Source organism: Botryllus schlosseri, chromosome 8 (assembly GCF_051294905.1).
Source record: "Botryllus schlosseri isolate E-star chromosome 8, Bs_hap1, whole genome shotgun sequence".
Taxonomy (NCBI): domain Eukaryota; kingdom Metazoa; phylum Chordata; class Ascidiacea; order Stolidobranchia; family Styelidae; genus Botryllus; species Botryllus schlosseri.
The window spans coordinates 26306681-26322442 of NC_137243.1; the positions used below are offsets into that span (position 1 = coordinate 26306681).

The following is a 15762-nucleotide window of genomic DNA, read 5'->3' on the forward strand; positions in this document are numbered from 1 at the left end:
TGCTTTATTGTTAGCCCCTCCTCACAAAGAAAAACCGCCCATTGTATCAGATTGAGTGTAAGTATATTCGCAATGAGAGAACGTGTCACACGTCCGTCCAACATGCGACCTTGGCGTTAGCGCTGGTGGAAAGACCGTCGACGATTAAATCTACGCATAGAACGATTGACGGATGTTGGCTGGCTTTTTATTTCGATATGTCGAAGCGCCGAATAGTCCTGTCCTTGCAAACCGAGCCTACACACAAAACAATCTGGTAGATTTACTGGGAAATCTCTGTAAATTTTGCAACGAATTACTAGTCGCAGCCAATAGCTATGAGTAGCTTGTAATTTTACATTTTGATGTGTAATATTACCTTAATTTAGCTGTAAAGTCAAGTTACCAGAATTTATTCGCAAAATTACTGGCAGTTAATCGTTCCTGCAGTATATCAGGCTATTGGCAAAATTGATTAGCTTGGAAATCGCTGCGGCCAATGTTATACGTGGAACTGAATGTTACTGATATCATTTTTTGTGGTGATTTGACCTGATTCAACCACGTTCGCGAGACTGGGGTCTATCATACGGAAATTGTTGGCCCTAGTACCAATTTCAGTAAAGTACATACTGGGGTAAAAGAAACAACTGACAATCGTAGCTAATGTGGTACACCATAGCCACTATATTATATTATAAGGCTATGGCTATACGGCCGGTTTCGTTGGTTACCAGGGATAGGACTGATAAGTTAAAATATCAGTTTAGGATGTATAATATTGTTCGGGAAACTGGAAATATCAGCACCGCATGCTAAGTTGACCATTTGTTAATGGCGGACATGGCGATCTGTCATAGGTTACAGTAGGTTAGGGTTACGCGTTACTGCTTTTTCTGAGTTTCGTAGTAAACAACCAACGCACAACTGTGACATCACAAGCAGCGTCTGGGTAAGTATATGTATGTGTAGTAAGTAGTGAACATCACGTGGAATATATATCAATTTATACGAGATTAGATGGAAAAGAAAGGGACTATATGTAATGATGATTGTTTCTGTATGAAAAAATACGACCTAAATCAAACATTATAACGTGGCCGGTAAATATTATTGGTGGCATGTCAGCGGATGAATACCACTCGATTTGAAATCGTTCGAGTGTCGTATCGTCGTCTGGCCATTATTGAGATTTGAGCAAAGGGTGGAGCGCCAATATTGAATCGGTCATCGGTGTCTCGCTAAACGTACCGAGATTCCGACCCGGATGGAGCGAAGCTTGTTGTGCTTGAAGAAAGTGGATCCTTGAAGATTCCTAGGAATGCTGAATGGGATACGCATCGTAAAAGGTACAGTACGACATAGTATTTGTTACCGTGAATATCTACGACTGTGCACACCATCGGGATGACTTTGGTTTCATTATTGAAATATTTCATTCGCCGCATTCTCTGTTCTATTTTGGGATATTAGTCGACTTACATAGTGACCTGTGACACCACATACTCCGCCACAGAGGAGTTGAAACTGTTGGTTTGTTCATGTAATTTTCGGGCCATAGCATAGAGATGTTTCCATCCACTGCTGGATTTGTTTGGCACACATGCCACCTCAAATGAGGAACCTTTTGCTTCAATACATTAGATCAGTGGTTCTCAACCTCGGGGCGCGAGAAATTGACTAAGTCTGTCTGAATTCTGACTAAACATGTGTTTCACAACCATTTTCAGAAGACGATTGTTGAAGAAGAAACTTATTTCGCATTCAAGAAAGCTCGCCAAATTCAAACTCCAGCAGTCGCATTTAACTTCATTTGAGCAGATTTTTGATATTCTTTGAAGATTTAGAGCAATTCCCACGTGTAAGTCATTCATTACTTCATAGATTTGGCAGTAGCCTAAAGCTCAGTGCGCTGGGTAGCTGTTGGTAATAGCTGGCGAACTGCACTACTTAAGACAGACTTAGATGCAATATAGGTTGGAATGCGGCCTTAGGCTACCTAAGTAATTGAAATGTGACCGTGATTAGCAAAAAGGTTGCCTATCTCTGTATTAGATGATGTGCTCTTTTTGACGTGACAATAAGTGCAGGGGGGCGTAAACTTTTTGGCCATCGCCGAGGGTGGCGCATGTCCAAAAAGGTTGAGAACCGCTGCATTAGATAAAGTAAGTCATGAATCTCTGCTATATCATGTAAAAGGCGGAGCCGTCGTCACAAAATGTACCAGTACCGGTACTTCAAAAATTGTTATATTTTTGTTAGCCTATTTGTCTTAGTAGTTATTGTAATGTCATGTCTAGATTAGGACCTTTGCTTAATATAGCGACTTACGCATGAGTTCTTTTTAGTGGGACTGCAAGATACTAGTCACACAGAAGGAATGAAGACGAGAAAAAGAAACAATTGGAAGTTTATCCGGCGGTGGAATTAATTCACCTTTTCTTGGGACCACTTGTGCTATATTTGCATTCCTCCTACAGAAGAATTAGACCTCCAGCAGCAATACTTTTTCATCGTGAATCATGAATGAATATACAGTTGTCCCAATGTCGTTTTTAGAGCGTGAAGAAACTTGCTGTATTTTGGCATCACGTTGCTTTGGGATAGGTATGGATGTACGTGAATTTAGAAGCTGGCATGTAATCTGATTTACAAAGGACAGCATGTAGGGTTGTAGGTACTAGGTAGGGGGTAAAATTACAGTCTCCTCGTAAATGTACAGGAGAGAATGTAGATTGAATATACCAGAGGTGACTGTAGTAACATTACAGTCAGGCGTGTAAAGCTAGATTACCGGACGGGTGTAAGTTGAATTTACATTGAGTGACGGTAATGTTATATTACTGCCAAGTGGCTGGCCACCCTGCTTCCAGACATTTCGCGGTAAATCGAGGTAAATTTTTTTGTGTGTAGCGATATACAGCAGACCCGAAATGAAGTAACAATATTACTGGCCTAATAAAAAACTTTGCGAAGATTTCGCGCTTCGCGCAGCCAGTGGCCCACGCAATGGTTCGTCAGTTGCATGTGGAACAATCAAAACGTCATGATTTCAAAAAGATCTTGTCCATTCACAAGAAGTCTGTCAATTGTTCATAAGCATCGACGTCACATCAATTCTGACGCATTGATTGGCGATGGGTAGGAACTGCGAAGGGTTACCGATCACGGAACGGCACTTCTCTAGAGTTGACCTTATCGAAGTATTGAGATATCACTACGAGACAGATCCCCCAGAAATTTCATATATCGAAACTTACATTGCAGGCCTTCTGGAAGCTGCAGGCCCATTGTAGGCCTTCTGGAAGCTGCAGGCCAACTGGAAGCAGGAGGGTATCATCTTTAAAGGATGCGATTCGAGACTGTCAGGGTAGTTTAAAGTGTGGCTTCGTTATTCGAAAAGCTGGGATTTTAATGCGACATGTCATTCCCATGCGAAATCGATGGTGCATACGCACTATTAGATGCAGGCCGAACATACTCCATAAGTTGGTTGCATTGGGTTATCCAAAATTGTACTCCATAAGTTGGTTGCATTGGGTTATCCAAAATTGTATTCAACTAAAAATCCATTCGACTACATATAAGGTATCACTCGCCTGAATGGAAGACCTCCCGCCTGAATGGGAGAACAATGTGAACCTTCGCGAACTTTTGCACCCAAAGCAGAGGCACGCGAACTTTTGCACCCAAAGCAGAGGCATTAGCGGTAAAGATATCGGTTTGCTATGAATGAACATCTCCTGATAATATGCTGATCACGTAGGCCTATCGTTTACATCAGGGGATGGCAACGCCGGCGGGTCGGATATGGGAAAATGAACGCCGGATTATTGAATCGATACATTTAATCGTGATTTGTCGAATCTAATGTAAAAAAAACTTAACGTTTAAAGCATACAGCGGCCAATAAATTTAATATTGTAATGTACTTCAGCATAGTAGCTGCTGAAGTCAATGAGACGTGTGGTAGATCAAGTAGCTGCTGAAGTCAATGAGCCGTGTGGTAGATCAAAGTTGTCAAGTTCTGGATGCATGTCGGACGCAGAAATCCTTTGTGGAGACCGGAAAACTATCTGCGGTCCGCTCACAATCCCGTCGCGGGTCGGATGTTGCCCACCCCTGGTTTACACTGATGGTGGGTCTAGGACTAGAACTGAAACGGAGCGGAGTACGCGTTTGTTATCCCCTCGATCATGAGTATTACGCTCGTATCAATGATCGGACAGAAATATAGGGACTTTACTATTGCCGTAAGACCCGTGACTTTCGTTACATTATGATACATTATCTTGATTCATCAATATATATTATTGCTAAGTAATGAGATATCATTGTGCTAAGTAATGAGATATTATTGTGTATTGTAGTAGTGTTGTTGCAATTGATCAAAAACTATTTGTGATCGGTGGGCGAGTGAAGAAAAGCGCACCAAGAACGTAGGAGTGTTACAATGTTACCTGGGCTTACTCATGATTGGGTTTCTGAACATCACATTGACAAATGGATTCATGCAGACACCAGAATTTGAAATTGACAGATCCGCATTCGTGAAGAGATACATATATTTAGATTGTCCCGATCTCAGACACGAATAGAAATATTGTTGCTCACAACTAAAATTTGCAACTCGTCTGATCTATCAATGTAATTCTTCGAACTTTATCCATCATAAAACGTAGCAGGTGCTCTTGTACCCGGTTTTCTGGACAGCCTAGCCGTACATCTTCCTAAACTTACACCAGTGAGAAAATTAGACGCTCTTTAGTATCGTAAGCTTCTAGTAGTTTTCAACAACGATACCAGTTTGTTATCCGCGATTTATCTGATGAGCTGCAGTCGTTCTGTAAGATCTATCTCTGCCCTGGGAGCAATGCCTGGTACCAATGTCTCGACACCCAGGTAGGGCTCCGGCACAAGCTCGAGCGAACAGAAGCAAGAAGTAAATAGATAGAAAAACAACACTTCACTCATAATTACTGTAAAACTCCCGATCTCGGCCACCGGCATATAGACAGAGTTATATGCAATCAACATAGAGACAGAGTTATATGCAATCACGTGTATATAATATATATATTTAGAGATCTGGGATGTGGCACGTAACAGCAGGAACGGTCGCTATGCCGTAGACTTCACGAAGCCTACGCAGGCTACTGCATATAAGCACGCAAGATGACCTATTCTATGAAGTATTAGCATTCGAGAGATCCAAGATGTTTGCATGAAAGATCCAAGATGTTTGCACGCACATTCGCACAAGTAGGAACGGGCGGGTGGCCAGAGACGCTCCAGAGCGCACACAATGCAGTACATAATAATAGATAGAAGGCGTAGACACAGGTGTCAACAGCAGGTAACATATTCCTGCAATCCATAATGCAAAAACGGATCAAGATTCCGAAGTTCTGGACCAGAAAGAAAACCACGTTGAAGTACTTTCAGGTTTAGCAAACGCAGCAGTCTGCTATTACCTGCCAGAAGAGCCGAGGAGCTGTCAAGCGATCACGTCCTACCGCCCACACTTCTGGAAGCGAATGGACGGGACTCACGAGAGCCAATTTTAAGAAGACTCACGCAATGAACCTTAGGTGTTTACCCCGATTGTCCGTAATCAACGAAATAACAATCATGAAGTCTCATCTCAGCAGCGTGTACTCAAAGGTGGTTTGCAGTGTTGCCCATTGGCGCAAATTTCAGAATTTTTGCTCATTTTCATGTTAGTTGGCACGGGATTTTATAGTTCGGCAAGTTGGCACTATGTTGGCATTTTCCACTTGGAATGAAAATATGTTAACAGAACATTAGAGTTAGACCAGTATCAAGTGCCTTAAGTGCACCTAAGGAAGTATACGATCATAGAATTAAAGCAATATGGAATTACAATAAACATTTATAGGTGTCTTACGTCCGATGAATAGTTACGTTGCATGACTATTGACTATACATCGAACTTTTTGGTCGCAGGTCATTTTATCTGCTGTCCACGGCTAAACCCAGTTGGTAATGCCTATCATTCCCCAGTTGCGCTACCTGGCATGCTCTCCCTTTCTTGGACATATGAAAGGGATGGTGGGACATATGAAAGGGATGGTGTGAACATATGAAAAAGGTTTATGTTCGTGTGAACGCGAACCTTTCTGACAGGTTCTGTGTTAACCCGAACGTAAACCTTCATGACGTCACGTGACGTCATATTATTAATTCCAACTCTGCATTTCAGTTAAGTGATATCCTATAGTAATGTACACGATACGCTAGTGACGAGTCGGGCCATATAATGCCACTATGCCGATTGCAGAAGTACATACATATTGACGTTTTAAACGTCGCCAAATGTATCAACTGGAACTGCGGCAATCAAATGATATATATCAGTGGTCGGGAACCTATGGCTCTTTTGGGTATAAGATATGGCTCTTTGCCAAATATTCATTTTTGTACTGAATCGATCAATATTGCAGCGACTTGTTGGTGAATTTTCATCACGGCAAGAATAATTATTCTCGTGGCAAAATAAACATGTCTTTGAGAGGTAAAGACAATGCCGTCTTCAGGTTTAGGTGCTCGGACCCCTCTTTTCAAAATCATCAAATTTAAGCGACTGTCATGCATGCGGCCAATATCACTCGCGAATTCTATGTACCCGACTCGAAATCTTGCATTGTGCGATACATTGATTAATCAAAGAGCGTAGCAGACATCGCGACGCCAATTTGAAAACGCAGTTTTCAAATACACATTGTCTTCCTGATCCACGGCGCGAAATGAACTGTTGTGAATGTGACATTCACAACTACAAACTCGAATTACAAACAACGCCATAGAGGTATCCACGTTCTTGATGATAGCTCTGCGTCGTATCGGCGATGAGATGTTTGCGTGTAGCGCAACGCCGAATACTTTGAGAAGTATTTAGATTTTCGGAATCAGTGTGACAGTCACATTTGATTAATATCGGTTATAATAGATTCTAAGCTACTTACGATGAATTGCGTTATCAACGGTGAGGCTTGGTCCGTCTGTGACTTACATCTCGTTTCGAGCTTTATTTTCGAACAATAAATACCAGTTTTTACAGAGAAAATATGACGCACACGAGGAATCCCATGGAGTGGGTTCGAATTAGTGCTACCATGACGTCAAGAATTTTCAATTGTGGCGTAACAGTTGATTGACATGTGTGGCTCTTTGGGAGTTGAGATGTAAAAACTGGGGCGAATATATGGCTCTTCGGACAGAAAAGGTTCCCGACCGCTGATATATATAATAGTCCAATAAAATCAATATCTTCCGTCGCTTTGCCAACAATTTCGATGAGGACTTGAAAGGCTTACGCCTTTACGGACAATGTATTCGACCGGACCGGACAATGTATTCGGCGTCCGAGTATTGTTACGTTGATATTGAGCAGAATGTGAAACGGGTTTCTATACTTGCTGCCGATATTACCCCACACCAGTAGCCAACACCCCAATGGCACGGGTTTGCTTTTTATGATACAATAAACATATGAAATCAAGATTAACCCCGTACGTATGCAAGAGTTTTCACATCAGACAACGTTAGCAGTTATTTGAATGCTTGAATAAGCTTCATTCGCTGACTACCTACATGTAGTGTATTTCGCTCTTGATGTTGTGTGATTTCGGGTCAAGCTCACATCAGAGAGTCACTAAATATTCGAGCAAACGTTTGTAACAAAGCAAGTAAAATCTTTAAGATTGTCAAGGTGGATGCTCGTTTAGTGTTGATTTGATTTTATGCTGCTAACGTCATGCATATAGTAGCCCGCAGTTCAAAAGCAATAAATTGCAACCAAAAATGTTATAATAAAGTAAAAATTGTAATATATGAAAAAGGTTTACAGTGCAGTGCAGAACCTAACAAGGTTCGTTTGTAAGCGTGAACCTCTAGATTTCTGAGTTTTCTGAGTATTTCAAATCGTCCCTCTTTCCAAAAGAATTGCGGTCCATTCCACCATAACGAAAGTGATAAAAGTTTTTCCAGCGACATGCCTCTGATTGCAATATCACTTGGATTATCATGTCCTGCTACATTCATCAATGCAGAAGTGTCTGCCAAATCATGCATTAGTTTAACTCTGTTTGCCACAAAAACATGATATCGCCTCGCTACATTATTTATATATCTTAAAACAACATTGCTGTCAGTCCAAAAATATTCTTTCAAATTATCATAGCACAACTCAAAATTCTCATCTCGATTCTTCATCAAAGTCGAAAGATTATGCTGAGAGGCAGTCCTTTCTTTGTACCGACCGGATTCTTTTCTGGACGGTGATGGGCAGATCAGTAGTGAAAAAGAATCAACGATGCGCAGTTTTTGGAACGACCCATCCTCAAATTGGTTGTGCTTCTCGCTGCAGATGAAGTTACCGGGGATCCCACCAACGAGGAGCCACTAATGTACGGTTTTACTTAATTATTGAACCCCCCTAAATTAACGAATTAATGACACAGCAGTAGCACGAATAAGATATTGTCCCAGCAAGATCGGTAGATACAGTGGGGGAACGTCCGGTGGGCCGATTACTATTGACAAACAGTACCCTATCACCAGTGGTGGCCCTACGAACGGGGGGCCCTGGGCGAGACTTACCGGGGGCCGCTATAAGTATCTATCCGTAACTTCTGGGGGGCTACGCCCCAAGACCCCCATTCCGCATCGGTTATTATTATCTATCTTTCACCACCACAAAGGTTTGCCCAGGTGCTGGATTCGGCCATGTCTATTTTGCATGTGTGCAAGGATAGACTACATCAAAACTAAGCAATTCTACCGCATGCAGAGACGTGATGATTATCGGGATACAGGACTTTTCTAACAAATGCAGTGATTTGATGATCATAGGCACATCTGTACGGAATCATATTCTTGCTTGGTGCACGGATTTCCATGCTTATTCGTGATTCTCGAAATCCAAATAGGGGGGCCCCTTCGACCAGGGGGGGCCCGGGCGACCGCCCACCTCAAAAGCCACCACTGCCTATCACAGCTATATCCAGAATATTCCCTTAGACAAGAACCAAGAAACGTCGTCAAGCATACGCCATCTAGCGAATACAAGTATGGCTCCTACATTATTGAACCCCCTTAAATTCAGGGCTTTGGAGCAGGCGAAAATTTCAACTGCTCCAGCTCCGGCGCTCTCTTTTATCATAAGTAAGCTCCGGCTCCTGCTGCGGAGCAGCATTGATACCACTGCTCCGGCAACATTACGTCAAAAACTGATGTATTTCGGATAGAGGCTCAATTTGGAAAACTTAGTGTTTCAAAGTAATTAAAAACATAACACCACAATCAACGAACGAAAAACATTTATTTCAGCACAAAATGTTCAAAAACCATTCGTACGAAGAAATAGTATCGCCTCTATTAAGTCTTCTTTCATTGATCATCTCAAATCTGATCGAATGATGCGCAATGCGGAGTAAAGTCTCTCCACACTCACTTGTGTCGGCGGCAAAGCTGTAACTGAGTTTGAGTATGCTACTTTTTGCAGTATGTCTGGGTACAGATGGCATCCATGACACTCACTTTGGAAGACCAGTCAATATTTTCCATAATGGATGAAGCATTGGTAAAATCCACTTTGTACCGTTGCAGCGCACGTCCATCTGAAGCATATGGTTCAATCAGTATTCCGACCTTTTGCCTGACGATCCAGAATTTTGTTAAATCCTTTCTTATGAGGTGGGTGACGCGTTCGCTGAATCTCCACTGTTGGTTGACAGAGCAATTTCGAGTAAAGTAGCTTTTCCTTTTGAATATTGCTCATCGTTCAACATTACCTTGTACATCGGGTCAACATATATTGCTGTTAGCAGCACATCATTGGCGAGAAGCGCCATCTCACGATGCTCCCTGTATGTTCGTATGGCATCAGCCAATTTTCCACCAATTTGAGAAAACTGGAAAAGCAAGTTTTTCCATTCTTTGAAAAATAACCCTGGTGTGAAATCAGAAGCCTGTAGTTTTTTTGTAGTGAGAAAAGGATGGCGGAGCAAACTCTTCTAGTATTTTTACATCATTCCATTGAGCATCAGACAGTGTTACATTTGGATGTGCAATGTCTACCAAGACAGGTTTTAGTTGAAAGAGTCGTTCCAGCATAAGATATGTGAAACCCCACCTTGTAGCTTGGTCAATAATAGCCCCTTTATTGTTTTTCCTCTTTAAAATCGCATCAATTTCTGGAGATCTTGCAGCTACCACAACCTGACGAATTTTGCTGAGCAGTGAATGTACATGCTTCATTTTCAAGCCATCGCGGATTGCCAGTTGCAATGTATGGGCTGCATATCGCATATGCGACATGTATTGAAACTCTGACTGGTGTACAAAAGCCAACGTCGTAATCTCATCTAAAGTTGGGATCCCCTCTACTTCAACGTAATCTTCATTTTCCTCAACGACACAGTCTCCAGACAATTTCTCAACTGCTAGAGTCATGTTGGAAGCATTGTCTGTTACTATACTGCCAGTACCTGTCTCTTGGATATTACTGCCAGTACCTGTTTCTTGGATATATCAAAGTCTTTGAGAACATCTTCAACCACCCTTTTGATGAAATCGCAGGAGTGTTGGTTCTCTGTGTCTTTTACTGCTAGCGTAAAGATATGAAACTGAGCATTTACGGCAAAACAGTTAATTCTGTGTCTTGTGTAGAGCCCGAGCGATATTGGATTTCTGAGCCGATACCGATAAGACCGATATCCAGTACCTCCACCGATAACCCCGATATATTCAGCCGATATTCAAAAGATATGGAATCTAGCTCAAGACCCATATTTAACACCTCAAGAGCATTTCTTTCAACAACTTTACAGCCATGTGATATGCTTGAACATGAAATAAATGATCAAGGAACTATAAAAATGTATCAAAAGCACCAATCCAGCAGTTGCATATTACAGTTCACGAAGCACAATTTCTCGGCCCTTTCTCCAAGGAGTGAACTTCTGCGGTCTTCCATCCATAGATGATATAGTACTAAACACAGTGAGCAATCTTTCACTTGATAGCATAGTTAGTGGCACAGCAGGAAATCTTTCTTCATTTCGGTTCCACCGCTCCCTTGCAGGGGATCTTTCCTTCAATGGTTTAACCAAATATTGATATTCTTCTGACAATGCACCTGGAGCCTTCAGCACACCATTAACAAATAGCTGGAGAGAATGTGCAAAACAACTCAAATTATCCACGTCTGCAACTGCTCCACCCATCCCCCATGGGCCTTGACCAGCATTTCAACAATCAATTGATCAATATTTTACACTCTTTTGTCAGAATTGGCCAATGTCATCGTGGAATCAAAAATTTTCGTATCAATTATTGGCTTTACTCCACGTTTGCTTGATTTTCTTGCCCTCTATGCTCGCATATTTCCTATCATGGTGGCCCTGCAGGCCGCAGCCGCAGGCCTCAGTCAGACGACTTCATACATTACCGGTATAATTAGCTCTGTTGGTACCGAACCGGGAAATGTTTCGACGCGACGCTTTTCTCTATCATTGCGAGGGTCAGTCCAGCATGATTGAAGTTCTCATTTCTCTTACTGATTGAAATCTTCCGCAGACAATTATCCATCCAGCTGCTCTCTGTCTTTGGTGATCGATTACTGCAGGGGGATTCCCACGAAGTCAGTGGGGCATAACGGTGGTTAGTTATCTATAATATTTTTCACATAGACACGCCTACTGCCTGTATGCAGTATGCACTATATGCAGCTTGGCCATTTATTTTTATAATTGACCATCCTCACGTCTTTTATCGACTTCTCTTGACTCTCTGCCACCATGTTGTGACGTCACGAAAGTGGCCGATATTTTTTTACCTTCAATGGCCGATACCGATATTTCTCTCCAAGCGTGATATCGACTCGATATTATGGGCGAGCCGATAATTGGTCGGGCTCTAGTCTTGTGCATGCATCCAATTTCAAAAACAAAAATTTATCACGTAAATCTTCTTTTAATTTGTTCTTCTGCTTCTCGGCTTCACATATAATCATTTTTCTTACACTTGATAGTGAAACACCAAGTTTTTCAGCCATTTCTCCGTGTAAACCTACGAATGCTGATGAAGAGAAAAGTGTAAGAGCTACACCGTTATTCACAATGATATATATACAATGATTGGAAACTGCCACGCCCCTTAACGCTATAAGATAGATTCCCGGCGAAATCAGTCCGTCGCGGGATATGCTTGAGTAGAGGTACGGAATTGCGTATGTCGACTGTGGGGGAGTGCTGCAATCGACCTTTCTGGGGTACTAATTCACTGCTTTTCCCCAATTGGTTTAGTTTTTGTTGGATTCTTGAGCATAGTGAGGCAGTGCTGCATACTAGGATCTAATATAACTTTTAACAATGCACATTTATCAGAGTACCGACTAGCTGTGAGGCATTTTAGCATCGGTTGCAACCATGCATGTACGACACAGCCAAAAAAATTAATAGATACTGTGGGTGAGCGTCAATATAGATGTGCAGAACCTAGAAGGATTGTTAAAAGAGGATTTTAAAATATTCTGGCAGCATTTATGTCACCTGATTTTTTAAAAGAGAAGGGTTGATTACGATAATTGTGTGAGCAACTAAGTTGTTTTATATAGTATATGTTGTAATATTGTAGGGCCGAGTTCACTGGCAACCATAGTATCAGTATAGCGATTGTACCTTCATAATATAATATAAAATCGGAACTAACCGGAAACTAACATTGTACTGATTGGTAAAATGCTAACAGATATAACTTTTTACAGGGTCAGGCTGTTCAATCCACATTCCACATGAATGATGAGAATCGGCATTGTTCCAAACAATACTCCATCGGCAAAACAATGCACTAGAATGACATTGAGGATAATCATTCCATAGTTGGTATTGTGCACATCGACCTGGCGTGATATGTGACTACTCTCAATAGTTGAATCTTTCACACCGGGGTGTCCGAAAGCGTCTACCAATGCCCATTTATTCAAAATATACCTGGTAAACGTTTTGGCACTTATTTGATATGAACTACCCGTTGTGAAGTGTTCCCCATGAATTGCCTGTAAACCTTGAAAATTAACATGGAGTACTCGTTAAGATTGATAGCTGGACGGATTGTACAAAATAGATGATTTATGCATTTGCGAGCAACATTCTATGGTGTCTTATTCATTGAAAGGTTAGGAAATGATTTTGTAACCTTCGTCATTGTATAGTGTGTACGTCTATGGTTTTTTATGTATAACCTTCATAACTTTTCGCCATTTGCATCACGCTTTATGACCTGAGCATGAGCATCAACTTGCATTGTATGTGCTGCTGCCTCAAATACTCAGGTTATTTTTCCAGCAATGTAACTCCACAATCATCCAATGCAAAATCTCTCTCTTGAATATGCATATTGCTCATATATATTGCATATGCGGCAGTAAGGAAAATACTTGACGGATTGAATAAATAACTTGATTTCAATTGTATGTAGTTGACTGGCAAAACTGTGACATGTCTAATGCATAAATTTTTTACAGGATCGTTAACATTTTTTATAAATTATAGTCCATTCAAACTTTCAAGAAAAGATTGTTCGTGTATTGAAACAGCCGCAAAGCAACCCACAGCCGCGAGGAAATTGAAAAGGATTCAGGGATCTTGATAAAAGTGCAAATCGTTATCTTATGGGATTTCGGCACGCCAGGCCGTCCATGAGAAGCAACCATGTCATGTTCCACTTTGCTTCAGACATTGAGATATTTTCAAAGATTGTAGTCAAAATGAATAATACTTTGACGAATGGTGCCGGATTGGATTGATACTCATTGGATCGATTGATGCAGAGAAAAATAATCTTGCTGAACGACTATGAACTGACTGAACGGCTTGAAACATACTAGTGTTCAAATGCCATGATACTTGATGATTGAATGCCCTCCGATGTTCAACGTCATGTGAGATCGCTGCTCTACCATCCAACTGCTGTCCTGTTATTGTCATTAAGAGAGGATAAAAATGGTCGAATAAAGAACATTTGAGAATATATATTTTTGTTACGTGACAAGAAACATTGACGTTATCAACTACTAGGCACAGTTATTCGATTGTTCATAATAGCACAGCACAGTTTCATAAATTACAACAAAAATAGATGCAGACAGTACATTTATCGAATGGCTTAAACATAGGTACATCTGATATTGTAATTTGCATAAACATGAAAATCCTCTTTTGCTACATATTCACTTGACTTAAATGCTTTCCGTTGACTAGGATTTTGGTTCTTGACTAGGATTTTGGTTCTTGTTATTCTGAATTTAGATGACAACAAGTCTGACATGATAACAAAAGTTGTTTATGCAGTTTTCAAGTGTTATAGTAAATGAAATATCCATACCCTGTATAAAATTCTTAATGATATTATGGTGTTGGTATCCCCATTGAAATTTAGACACGACTAGTATCAGAGCATTTAGGAGTCCATGAAGAGGTGAGGTATTTAAGCTGTTCAAAATCCTTCTTCTGTAATAACCATGCGATGACACATTGTTATGATGCTCGGATTCGACCAACTTCTTCCATGATCACCTCGACCGTTGAGGGAATAGATGGTGATGTGTAAGGTCGGAGATTTGTTGAGTGAAGGGGATTGTTGGATAGTCTCTATTCCGTCCCATTATTCGAAGTCACCATCTTGCAAGTCAACTATGATTGTAAGAGTTGACAAACTGGACTGGACATGGACAACATTACAATTTAATGACCATACAAAGTATATGCTGTGAACAATCATTTATAGATCATTGGCTGTGCACAAGTCTATCAAACCTGACATGGACAGTGGCAGGAACTTTCTACCTATTGTGGGTCGCTCTTGCGCACACATACACTTAACATGATATGATATAAGATATACCATCATATCATGTTAAATTGTACTCATGAACAATGTTCCCTCTAATTTTTCACGAGTCTGCGCAAACACGTTAACTCACTGCGCAGGCCCTTGGACAATAGTGCGCAACCAGCCCCCCACATAAGGTGATAAACCGAACTTATCGGGGGAGAAGTCCCCCAGACCCCCTATCGGGCTCTGCGCTTTTTGCCGATATCATCTACATCGGGGGGGGGGCTTAGTGGCTATCTCGCCTGAACGCGCGAAGCGTGAAAATTTTATATGATTCATGATTGAATCGGTCAATATGATCGGGAATTACATAGCATATATCTATTGCTATCCATTTTTATCATCTCTCTGCTCACATAATCAGATTTACCGGTAAAGCTGATCAATTGAGGTGTGTTAGAAAAGGTAGGTCCTCTAAATATTAATTAAAAATCTTCGCGCGCACTCGTTGGTATAATGACTTGGTTATATGATGCTATTTCGTGACCTCCCATCGGCTATGTCAAAAGACATTGAAATCGCTCAAACGTACTAAACTAAAACAGGAACACGGTTTAAAATTGGTATTTCTCAACTGGCAAATAATGTTCCCTCGACATGGCATTTGTCTTGTGGGACTCGGATCGCCAGCACACGAACATTCAGCGCCAGCCATTTACGCACCTGTGGACAATTAAACTTATATGTATGAATCGAAGTTTTCGGTCAGCATATAGGGCAGTCCTTTTCGGCCAAGCTTTTCTCGCTGCTGATCGTTTTGGCGCACTTCTCGGAGTCGCATGTCACATAGCCTATAACTTCATCTATGTCTTGGTGCGCCGTGGCATAAGGTAATGGCCGACTCCCAAGTGCCCATTTCTCTTA

General features: G+C 41.3%; 2 long non-coding RNA genes and 1 pseudogene across 2 annotated transcripts in view; 1 reads left to right on the plus strand and 2 right to left on the minus strand.

Annotated features, from left to right (window-relative positions):
* LOC145444692 (uncharacterized) overlaps nt 1–11961 on the minus strand; it is a 330781-nt gene extending 318820 nt beyond the window's left edge. The window contains exon 1 of the long non-coding RNA XR_013916757.1: nt 11704–11961. This is a non-coding gene — a long non-coding RNA (uncharacterized LOC145444692). The remainder of the gene's footprint in view (nt 1–11703) is intronic.
* Nucleotides 956–2533, plus strand: LOC145444683 (uncharacterized). The gene is made up of 3 exons (XR_013916749.1): nt 956–1328; nt 1710–1840; nt 2328–2533. It is a non-coding gene; the product is annotated as an uncharacterized LOC145444683 (long non-coding RNA).
* On the minus strand, nt 9198–11712 carry LOC145444673 (uncharacterized; annotated as a pseudogene).
* Nucleotides 11962–15762: the final 3801 nt, after the last annotated feature.